Consider the following 12,468-nt stretch of genomic DNA (forward strand, 5'->3'; position numbering starts at 1 on the left):
TTGATTGATGGGATTTAGAAGCCGAGTTCAATAATAATTAAAGGACAAAAAAAAGGAGGCCAGTTCTAATTGTTTTGAGGTTTTGATAGGAAACTTATTGAAAGTTAAAAGGCCCTCTTCTGACACATAACTGGGAGCAATTAGCTGTTGCCGCTCTCCTTGAAATCTCTGGTGCATTTTCCTGCCCCCATCAAATTCCGGCAGTTCAGGGAAATAAGTCTCAACTTCATTTCTGTCACATAAAAAACCGTTGCTCTTGAGAGATCATCTCCCCCACACTCTTTGCATACTAGTATATGAATGAATTCAGGGGAAGGTTTAATTTTTAAACATGAAAGTCAGCACCAAATACTTAATTTGGGCACAAAATGTAGCATGCATCAGCTTTAAAGGCTTTGCAGACCATCTGTTGATTCATACATAGCCAGTATTTACACTCTTGGCCATATGGTCATACAAACATTTCATGCCTGTGGTGGACATGTCACATTAAACTTGGCAAGTGGCCTTTCCCAAACTCCAAGAGGTCACAGTCTTTCATGCAACTTGCTCCACTCTTCTGGGCAGGAATCCAAATTCTCTCTTTCCAGAGTAAGACAAACAGCCTGCATTTGTTCATAATGTGTCATTTGCAGTAGTAACCATTCCACAACTGACATGCTCTAACTCTGCCTCCACTTCCACCCAGCATCCCACTCTACTCCTGTCAATCATTCTTCCACTAGGTCTTCTGTTACTTGCCTCGTATCAGATGTTACATTGCTCTCATGGACCAACAACATATTAGAAAGATAAAAGACAGCACGAGGAAGGTCTAATGTTTTGCAAAGTAACTTGATTCCTGCTATTTTAAGACTAAGGGGGGAAATCGAGGTAGAAAAGTATATTAAAGCAGGCATAGGCAAACTCGGCCCTCCAGATGTTTTTTGAGACTACAATTCCCATCATCCCTGACCACTGGTCCTGTTAGCTAGGGATGATGGGAGTTGTAGTCCCAAAACATCTGGAGGGCCACGTTTGCCTATGCCTGCATTAAAGTTTAAGAAACCCACAGCAGGGCTATGGAGGGTGGTCTCAGAGACCACTCCAGGTGTGGCTTGCGGCAATACTGGGTTTGCTTTAGTCTCTCTAAGTGATTTGTTGGTTTCATGTGCTCAAAACAATTTGATGCATTGTAGTCACAAACCTACGGCTGTCACCATATTACCTCAATAAGCAAGATATACCTTTCGTTTGGCATTCTGGAAGTCATTTTTTTTTTTAGTACATACAGGTGTTTCGTCTCTCTTGTCATTAGCTTAACGTTGCTTACAGAGTTTCCTTGAATGTATATACAAATTTATGATCACCGACAAGAAAAACAGATTCAGAAAGGAACTATTTTATGGCGGGGCGGGGGGGGATGCTGTATCTGTCCCTAGACATAACTTGGTGAAACATTTCATCTCAAATAATACATTGTAGTGCAAGGGGGAATCGAGCACACCTTGGACGTAAGAGGACTGCAATTGTATGCAGAATACTCTCATTGATAATTGCTGTTTATTATTTTTAATTTTTCTTTTCTGTGTATTTTCTTTGTATTTGTGTGTTACCTTGTGTTCTTTTTGGAAATAACTAATAAAAAAGAATGAGGACGATTTCCCACTGGAAAAAAAAAAAAAGAATACTCTCATTTAAGAGAGTTGTTAGAGGTTGGTTTTTTTTTGGGGGGGGGGTTAAGACCATGCATTCAGGTCTGAATCAAGCACAAGGGATCTTTTATTCCTTGAAAACAGCTTGACAGTTGGACATAACTCCCCCCTCCCCCGAGAAGCTAAAAAGAGGCAATACTAATTTCTGTAGAACAATAGTGCAGAAATCGAAAAGCAGATATTGGAATCCACACTTCTCTAGCCTCTCTTCTGTCAGACAGCGCATTAACAGGTTCAGAAAATGTGCCTCTGGACTACATATGGTCCTATTTAGGTGAAAATGGATTCCTGGGCTCCTGGAACATGGACATTATGTGATAGGAATGCTTTCACTTTTAAAAGGTCTGCAAAAACAAAGGGAGATAAATCACATCACATTTTCAGAAGCCAAAGGATGTCTAACAGCATAACACTATTCAGTGGAGTAATAGCCCTTGCTCTTGTCATTCCTCTGAGTTCTTATCACTGCTATTTTTATACAGACACATCTTTAAAGGGAGAGATGATTAATAAGCACATACTGGGACCAGCATTTTCTCTCCAGTATCCAATGATAATCCACATTGATAAGTGCAAATGGATGCAAGGGGCGTGAGGGAGGGCGAAAACAACGGCAATGTTCATTTGGGTACTTGGTGGCTTCCGGCAAGCTCAATGGGCAAAGTAAATGGATGGCAAATTAGAACATCATTGAGTGGCACGGGGCTGATAGTCTGGAGGTTAGCAACACAAGAACAGGCCTTTTCTGTGGTGGCTTCCCATTTGTGCAATGCTCTCTTCAGGGAGACTTGTATGATGCCTTTATGACCTATTTTTAAGCACCAGGAGATGTTCCTCTTCAGCTGAATAAACAATGTATGGCCTTTAAAATATACAGGACTGACAAGGTAGGGTGGGAGAGCTGGTATAAATTACTGGGGTTTGGTGCTCTGAGTGGGGCCCCAGCGACCAATTATCTTGCAACTATTTCATGTAATTCTTTACAAAATATGTCTTTCATGTTCAATGCACATACAATTATGAATAACGGTTTGCAAGCTTATGGCGTGCACCGAGCATTTCCGAGAATTCACAACTCTACACAAACATTCGCTTTTGCACTTTGACAGTACAACATTGCAGTGTCGTCTTATCATCTTTGTACGTTTTAGCAAGTGAACACCATGTGACTGCAACAAAATTGTTGAGTGGTACACATTATTGTGGTGCTACACATACAAGTTTAAAGTGTACAGTTAGTTCAGCAACAATCGTCTGGGTGCTTATGGAATCTCAGTTTTTGAGCATCTCAGAGGCCGAATGATTCGGATCCCAAACGCCGAAACCCCAGAAGTAATTGCTTCTGTTTTTGAACGTGCCTTGGAAGTTGAATGGCTTCCAATGAGTGTTTCTCCATTTTTTCAATGGATTTTGTCGACCGCTCATTGATCCTCAGTTTCTGAATGTTTCAGAAGTCAAACGGTCTTCTGGAATGGATTATGTTCGAAAACTGAGGTTCCACTGTATTATTGACATTCACCATTGGGATCTTAATATCCCCAACAGGTACAAATACTATCTTATTATTAACATAAAAATGAGATCACACATTTATTTTATATCCCAGAGTAAGGATTTTTAGCTGGTTCACCCTTGCTTGGTGGGGTTTACTTTTCTTTTTTTCGCTGGGTCCCAAACCCACTCTCAGCAGCCCACTCTGTCTATGAAATTTTTATGGTGACTCTCCTCTTTTCATTGCTATGAGAGCACCCTTACACAATTCTAACCTACCAAGATGAACACAGCTCACTGAACTATCCTAGGAAAGTCAGCAGAAAATATGTAGTTTGTCCAGCCCCATGTCAGTTGCCATATACAGAGAATTGGGTTCAACTCTGTGCATCAAAAGTGTGCAAGTTTGCTACAGAATTTAAATGGCTTGGAATTTATTAGTACCTATGTGGTACTGCCTGAGAACCAGCAATATGGATGACTTCAGGAAACCTGGTGAACTTCAAAACACTCAATATATTCAGACAGTGGGAGTTATCTCAGTTTAGGTGCACATTTTAATAAGGTCCCTTCTGAACAAATCAGATACAATATGAAGAGCCCATCAGCTTTTCTCATATGTTAACAACTCAAAGAATGAATCTTAAGCAATGAATCCGTTAGCTAGAGGGAAATGAACAAAGGGATTTTTAGATCTCCAAAATTTGTAGCCAAGAACAGACAACTTGTATGGCTCTGTGGGCTTTTTCTGCCTCAACTCAGCTGCTTTCTTGTTGCAACTCATGCATTTAGTCAGGTTATTGTACTCCTCCTTCCAGCAACTCCCACAGCTAAGCTGGTGCCAAATGTATTGCTCTGCTTTCCTTTGAACCACATTAGTGAGGCTGGGTGGGAGGTTTTGTCAGCTGGGTAGCCCATACACACAGCCCAGGCTTGCACCCCTTGAAAGATCACATTGATGCTAATGCAGCAAAAACAACATGGGAGGCAGCAGTTATGAGTTACCAGTTTCTGCAGCCACTGCGGGTTTTGAGATTCTCCAGTGGTTTGGCTTCACCCCTGGAGGCAGAATCCATGGTCTCTCGAGACAGACAGACGCCAACAAAAAATTCATCAGAAAATCATCATAAGCAGGTGAAGTTAACCCTCTTTATGAATAAAGGTTAAAAAAGCATTTCAAAACAGACGAGGCATCAGTCATAGTGGGCAGCAGCTGGTATTAATCTTGATCATATGTGCCCATTCCCCTGAGTCACTCACAATGATGCAGCAGGTGGCAGCTGCCAAACAGAATTAAATAGCATTCTGAGATGGCCCATGAACCCGAGTGAGTAGCTATCAGAATGGATACAGCTTCCTTCTTACAGCACAGTTTCAGGCCAGACTACAAACAAGGTTTGCACAATCAAATTTTGAACTATTTCCTCCTCCTTTCCTAAGTGAAATCTTAATGTGCCGTCCTTCTAAATGCCTTGTCAGTAGGTTTGTCAGCTCCTCAGCAGTACAGCCGCCACCCTGACTGATGACATTTGCGCTGACATTGTCTGCCTTCATTGCTAGTGTAACTTCATGGTTTGTGACATTGCAATGACACAGTGGTCAGTAACCCCCCATTTTAAGTACTTATCTGCTCAGACAGCCAAGTTTTAAGACACAGCCATTAATGTCATATTTATTGCAGTGTCGTCTCCCAAAATGTTAGTGGCCTACTTTTGACTATGAAGTTTTCCCCCCTTCTGCCAATATTTATCATACAGTTTCATGTTACAATATATCTCCCAGACTGGTTTCAGATGAAAGCTTTTAATGAAAATCAGTCTGAGTGTTAACGAAAGGTGCAGTGAGTTTCTTGGCAAGAAAAGTGGCTAACAAATATGAAAAATAAATAAAGGCTGTGTTCATACAAACAGTTTATTTCAGGCTGACTCCTGTGTTTAATGAAGCTTTGTTTAAAGTGTTGCAGCCCTGATATAGCGATCACACACATGCACAAAAAACAACACTTAGCGTCAGTCCATCTGACAGACTTAAAATCCTGTTGCTCTTTGCTCTTTCATGCCATCAGATTTACATCCCTGGCATGGAGGACATGACATACATTTGGTCAAATACACAAGGTAAGAATATATGGTGATGGTGATTATTCTTTTCCCCAGAACCCAGAATCAAGGTTGCTCACAAAAAGAAAAGGTAAAGGTAAAAGACTCCTGAATGGTTAAGTCCAGTTAAAAGTGACTATGGGGATGCGGTGCTCAGTGGCGTAGCGTGGGGGGTGTAGGGGGGGCCGGCCACACCGGGTGCAACATCTGGGGGTTAGGGGGCGCAAATCCATGGGTTAGGGGGCGCAAATTACTTGCCTTGCCCCGGGTGCTGACAACCCACGCTACGCCACTGGCGGTGCTCATCTCACTTCAGGCCAAGGGAGACAGTGTTTGTCCACAGACAGCTTTCCAGGTCATGTGGCCAAAAGGACTAAACTGCTACTGGCGCAACGGAACACCGTGATGGAAGCCAGGGCGCACAGAAACACCGTTTACCTTCCTGCCACAGCGGTACCTATTGATCTACTTGCACTGGAGTGCTTTCAAACTGCTAGTTTGGCAGGTGCTGAGGCAGAGCAATGGAGCTCGCCCTGTCACATGGATTCGAACTGCCGACCTTCTGATCACCAAGCCCAAGAGGCTCAGTGGTTCAGACCACAGTGCCACCCGCGTCCCTTTATAGGGAGAGATGAGCATGCCACACTACAGTGGTACCTCGGGTTACAGACACTTCAAGTTGCAGACTCCGCTGACCCAGAAATAGGACCTCGGGTTAAGAACTTTGCTTCAGGATGAGAACAGAAATTGCACAGCGGCGGCGGCAGGCCCCATTAGCTAAAGTGGTATCTCAGGTTAAGAACAGTTTCAGGTTAAGAACGGACCTCCAGAACGAATTAAGCCCTTAACCCGAGGTACCACTGTATATGCATTTCTTGCTGAATTTTTGAGCCAACACAAAAGGGCAATGCAATGTTGTTGGCTTGTGTGACTTAATGGCACATCAAGCCACTGTAGCCTTCTTAAGTCTTTCATTATAAACTATTGTGATAACTGCATATAAAAAATAATGGCAGAGACATGAAAACAACTACAGCGTGCTTTCATGTCACTGTGCCGAGGCAGACTAAAGACGCTATATTGAAATTGAGAAATCTGATCACTTTTAAGCCAATTTGCTTATTTTTCATGGGTTAGCTCCTGATTTGGGATTGACAGCCTGAAATTAGCTCTATAAAAACTCCATTAACATCAGAAATGTAACACTCCAGTGTGCAGCTGGGGCATCCCAAAAGAAGAAGCAACATTACTAATAAAATTTTACCAGAAGAATATGTAATACTAGAATGCCAATACATTCTAATCCCATCCAACTGTCTTCAGCACATGGTAATGATGCTGTCAAATATGCAAATATAGACTGTAGTACACATAACAGCTTCATTTAACTGTACTTCAGCAGCAATTTTAAAACATTTGTATAGAACAGCGGGATTTATCCAACACATCCCCAAAGAAGTTCATTTAGATTTGTAGATCTTTTAATTTACATATCCAGTAGTATGTAAGTTAAACAATCTTATTTTTTTTACTAATTCACCATATGTTGCTTGGAAGCAGGGTTTCAATAGCTTCAACTAACCTTAAAGGTAAAGGTACCCCTGACTGTTAGGTCCAGTCGCGGACGACTCTGGGGTTGTGCGCTCATCTCGCTCTATAGGCCAAGGGAGCCGGCGTTTGGCCGCAGACAGCTTCCGGGTCATGTGGCCAGCATGACTAAAACACTTCTGTTGAATGAGAGCAGTGCATGGAAACGCCGTTTACCTTCCCGCCGGAACGGTACCTATTTAACTACTTGCACTTTTGACGTGCTTTTGAACGGCTAGGTGGGTAGGAGCAAGGACCAAGCAACAGGATCTCACCCTGCCGCGGGGATTCGAATCACCAACTTTCTGATCAGCAAGCCCTAGTCTCTGTGGTTTAGACCACAGCGCCACCTGCATCCCGCCCACCTAACTTTACCTCCAGCCTAAATCTGGACCATTTCATACAGTAGGGTTTTTTTTGCTGTGCCATTAGAGATAGGGAGGGATCTGGCAAAAGGCAACTTTGAAGCAAAGGCATCACTCAATCACATTCCCTAGCAATGTGTGGATTGGTCTGGGGGTCTGTTTTGGAATCTGCACAGTGCTAGATCCTCTGTAAAACTTGTCCCTTGCCCAGGAAGCATTGGTTTGAGTGGTTTTGTGTTTGGCCTGTACTTTCTAGGCACAGGTCTGAGCGGAATACTCCTTGCCCTGCAACTTTTGTAGTAAAAACCTGCTCTTTAGCTCTAAATTGGAATAAAGGACAATATGTGGGAAACCTGTTGCTGTTTGCTCTGATTGAGCACTAAAGAGCAGTTTTCCCCAGGGGAAAGCAATGAGACAAGAAGTGGTGTGAATAGCCTTTAAGTTCCTGTGACCTCAAGTTTTAACCTGTTGAGAAGTGAGAAAGATTTTCCTCTATTCAGTCTCTTACAGCTAATTAGCTTGATTTCTTGAAATAAATGTTGGTGGAAGAGAGAAAAAATGGAATGAATATTTTATTTAAGTCAAGGAGGCAGGCACACTCTTTTCTATTTTTGCATTTTTTTATTGCAGAAGCCTGGTAAATATTTTACTAATTGTTGTTTGTAATTTATACTGCTTTAGCAATTATCTTCGCCAATTTGTCTAAATGCATATTAGGAAGTTCAGGAAGAGTTTGGACCAATTACAGCAGACTCTTCAAGCTAATTACTAGTGTGGGTGAGTAACAACGGCTGTGCTGATTTTTTTTTTTTTTTTTTTACCATTCTCCATCAATTAATGATAAAAGAAACTGGGACAGCATGTGAAATGTGAAGCCACTGCGATGTGTATCTGCAAACAATCCACAAATGGTATTATATCCCAGTGAGACTGATACACATGATGGCTAAAATGTCCCTAGAGCTGCTGGAGGGGTTGCAGTCAACAGGGCACTTATATTCATCTGTGGCGGGAGTGTCTACAAGTATAGTAGTAAGATTTTGAGATGAGATACTCAAAAAGATGAATGCCATACTGTATCTGGGCACTGTCAAAATGGCAAAATCAATACTGCTATTACTGGTGGTTTTTTGGGAGGTGGGGGTGGGGAATGTACTATTTAAGGAGTTGGTTAGATTCACGCCAGTTGCTTCCAGACCTATAAGAACACAATCATGGAAGAGCAATAGGACTTTTACAATAGATTTGAGGGGAACTTTGGAAAATTGAATTGAGAATTGCATGCATAAAATCTGCATCACTAAGGGACAAGCAAAACCATTTTTTAATTTTTTTTGCAGAATGATTTAGGGTTCCCCTCCCCAAGACTGGTAAGTCTGTCAGTACAAGGACACATCTAGCCCAATACAATGATTTGGAAAAATAATAATAATTGATTCAAGTATCTTGAAATTATCATCAGATAACATTTTCCATGATGCCTTAAATTCCTTTGTTTGACAAATATGAGAATATGTTTTCTTGAATATTAAATCCACAATGAGAAAAAATATTTCATTAGCTCAGCTGTCAGACCTGGAGTGTTCTTTGTTATTAGTATTTCTGTTTTGTAAGTGTAGTTCAGGCTTCCTCAACCTTGGCCCTCCAAATGTTTTTGGCCTACAATTCCCATGATCCCTAGCTAGCAGGATCAGTAGTCAGGGATGCTGGGAATTGTAGTCTTAAAACATCCGGAGGGCCGAGTTTGAGGAAGCCTGGTGTAGTTTATTGTAGTTCTCAGCACATTATACATATTTGTATAAAAATACTGCCTTTTAAAATTATCAAAGGGGAGGGGAAATTTCACTGAATTTCTCATAAGTGGGATGTGTGTATGTTCAACTTACTTTACTTTTGAGGTAGCAGAGGAATTTAATAAGTCATCTTTTTCCCATTCAGCAAATCATCTCTCTTATGATCTGCATTCTACAGCCTTCCTGGATATTGACATTTACTGAAAACCAAATGACATCCGTGCTGGGGTTTCCTATAAGGAGTGCACTTTTTTGGGGGGGGGGGTTGGCAGCACATAACAGTACACAGTACTTGTTTGTTTGTTTGTTTGTTTGTTGAAAAGCAGCACTGCTTCCAGGAGATGACAATGGCTTGAATCAAAGGCTTTCCAATGTGCTGTTCTTCTACCATAGATTTCATTGCTGTCTTCCTATGCTTCAGTTAAACCCAGGGAAGACATCATGAAGTAATTCCTCTCTTAAGACTTCCTCAGGTCAAAAAACAGGGGCGGCCATGGAGGCTACAGAGCAATGGATGTCTGCTTAATGGAAAGAAAGACTATACAGCCCCACCCCCACTTCCAGTCATCCCAGTGTCACACCCACTGTAAGAGACAGAGAAGCAGAAGCCTTTTTGTTGGGAAAGAAAACTTTTTGAGAAAGTTTTGGCGCACCCTAGAATTGATGCTTTTGAATTATGGTGCTGGAGGAGACTCTTGAGAGTCCCATGGACTGAAAGAAGATCAAAGCTATCCATTCTTAAGGAAATCAGCCCTGAGTGCTCACTGGAAGGACAGATCCTGAAGCTGAGGCTCCAATACTTTGGCCACCTCATGAGAAGAGAAGACTCCCTGGAAAAGACCCTGATGTTGGGAAAGATTGAGGGCACAAGGAAAAGGGGATGACAGAGGATGAGATGGTTGGACAGTGTTCTCGAAACTACAAAACTGCGGGAGGCAGTGGAAGGCAGGAGTGCCTGGCGTGCTCTGGTCCATTGGGTCACAAAGGGTCGGACACAACTAAATGACTAAACAACAGAATTGGTAACTCCACTCACTGTGCACATGCTAAATAACCCTGTAGGCAAGCAAACATGCAACACCACCTCCCAGTACCCCGCCAGGCTGTTAATATGTCTTTAGGGAAATGCCTGGTAGATTTTTTAGATTAAGAACAGTCACAATCTGACTATGTGATTTACAGCTATAAACAAGAAGGTGACATCACTTTGAATGATTAATGCAGAAGGGCGCGAGCGGATGTCATCTCAAACTTAATGCAGCTTTGCGGCAGTTATGAGATGACAACATGTTAGAAAACAGCATTGCTAAAATTATAACCGTGCTTCTTCCTTCCAGACTTAACACTGCAATGATCTTGTATTATTGATGCATTCCAAAACAGTATCTCTTTTAGGACTGGTGCAGTTCAACCACTTTCCCATCAGGAAACCAAGACCAGGAGATTCTGGTGATTTTTTGTTGTTTTTTTACTCTGGACTTTTAATAGTCTTAGCCTCCCTGCTGCCACCCCTCCCCAATTTAATATGCATTATGTAACTTATTTAACAATATGTTAACTTGCCTTACAATGTAATAAGCCAATGCTGCTTTCTTCGGGAGCTAGGCTGCTCACTTTGTGGAGTGGGGTCCTGGACTTCTGCGCCACAGTTCTGCCATGGTGGCAAAACAGTATTTTCTGTAAGTCTTACATATGAGGGAATCCGGGAAGCATTTCAATGGGACTTGGTTGAGAGTGACCTTCTATCATTTCTGCCCTTGTACATACATGCACAAAGCTACCCTGTTCTTCACAGCCTTATGACATTTGTCCTTCCATAATTGTTTACAATTTAATTCACACATTCCTTTTTAATGAAGACTTCCCAGCCCACAGGAATAAATATGATTCCACAGTGTTCAGCACCCCTTCATCTTACCACAAACCAACTCATTCTTCCCAGTTAAGCTAGAGTTTCTAAGCAGCTTTAGAACTCAATTTCCCTTTTTGCCTCCTGCTGTGCACTTTGTGCAGCAGTTTATTTCCTATCTTTAAACAATCTCTCCCTCCCTCGTCCTCTCAAGGTATTTGACATCTCAGCCATGATCAATTGTGAGCTTGCGGGAAGAGCTTGAGAACACACACAAAGACACAAAAGCGAAGTACACAAATGGCCTGGCCACAACAACTTCTAAGCACTTGCACACAAGCTAACTTCTAAACTAATGGAGGGGGAAATTCCATATTTAGCATTTTGAGCAGCAGGATACTATATTAAAAGCCTTTCTGCTTTTGAGAAACTGTTCAGAATTGCAAACAGCGAGGAGAGATTTCGTATGCAGATACATAACCACAAACAATAACTTATAGGGAGCTCATTTCTGTAGATGATAATGATAATCACAATAACAAAATGATAACATATGAAAGCTTGCCTGGTCACTTGTAACAAAACAAAAAAAGTCTCTAGTATGGAGATGGGTCATATACCCTCCTGAGGGTCCACTGTATATCTTGCCATTTTCCCTGACAGGGACTCAAGATAGATTATAGCTGAAATATTACTTCATTCCATTTTTCTGTTGAAGGTGTTGTACATTTTCCCTCCCATTGCACATTTTTTCTTTACAACAATCCTGTAAGGTAAATGAGGCTCAAGGTGACAGCCAATTTCAACCTCCTCTCTGGAGGCGGGTGTTTGGGGAGTATTGGGATACCATTGATTCCCTACAGATATTTGCTGCACTAGGCATGGAAACTTTTCCAAAGGTTGTTCCCAACCTCACCACCAGCCTCAAATGATTAATGTAGTTTGGCTGCTGGGTAGCAAGCTGCCATCTCAGAATTCTGCTGGTCATTCTATCCTTCATGGTCAATACATTTAACAACTTACCGTAGACTGATAATTTAATACACTGAACACAACTTTGCTTTTTTGACATTTAGAATGGAAATGGTTGTTTCAGGAATTCTACCCGCGACATGCACCTGCCCTACTTTATATCTTAAAAGCACTTCAAAACTCATTGGTTCAACATTCATTTCATGCCTGAGCATATTCTATTACTATTAATTATTTTTTTGAGATACATTCTGAAGTTTCCTCTCTGTTTCTGGCTCATTTATTTTTCCTCTTCACCATCAATTAATCTACCATTTTTCTTTGTCCTTCCTCTTTCTCTTCTTTAACAATTTTATCTATTATTTATCTATTATAAAACTGTAAGTGCAGTTAACAAATGACAGAGTTGTTTGTTTTATTGCACTTTATTGATTTGCAGTGGCTAGCAGTGTAGGCACTAAACAAGTACTATTAACAACAATATATTCTTTATTGTAATATGACACTAGGCATATAACATCTATAGAAAAGAAGCCCATTCTTTTCCTTAAATAATGTTAGAGGCATGCAACAGCTGGCTCATGGTATCTTCTGCTCTCTCTTTTAGTAACATCTGGA

At 41.4% G+C, this 12,468-nt stretch overlaps 1 protein-coding gene and 2 long non-coding RNA genes across 5 annotated transcripts in view; 1 reads left to right on the forward strand and 2 right to left on the reverse strand.

Annotated features, from left to right (window-relative positions):
• Positions 1-12,468, reverse strand: part of LOC310848415 — a 667,736-nt gene that overhangs the window by 186,905 nt on the left and 468,363 nt on the right. The gene's annotated exons all lie outside the window — the stretch shown is intronic.
• The window catches only part of CDH10 (cadherin 10), a 396,680-nt gene that overhangs the window by 27,860 nt on the left and 356,352 nt on the right, over positions 1-12,468 (forward strand). The gene's annotated exons all lie outside the window — the stretch shown is intronic.
• On the reverse strand, positions 1,744-5,368 carry LOC310848484. The gene is made up of 2 exons (XR_014566445.1): positions 4,191-5,368; positions 1,744-2,038 (listed from the first exon to the last, which is right to left on the reverse strand). It is a non-coding gene; the product is annotated as an uncharacterized lncRNA (long non-coding RNA).

The sequence above is a fragment of the Podarcis gaigeae genome (assembly GCF_964106915.1).
Source record: "Podarcis gaigeae genome assembly, chromosome: 7".
Classification (NCBI taxonomy): Eukaryota; Metazoa; Chordata; class Lepidosauria; order Squamata; family Lacertidae; genus Podarcis; species Podarcis gaigeae.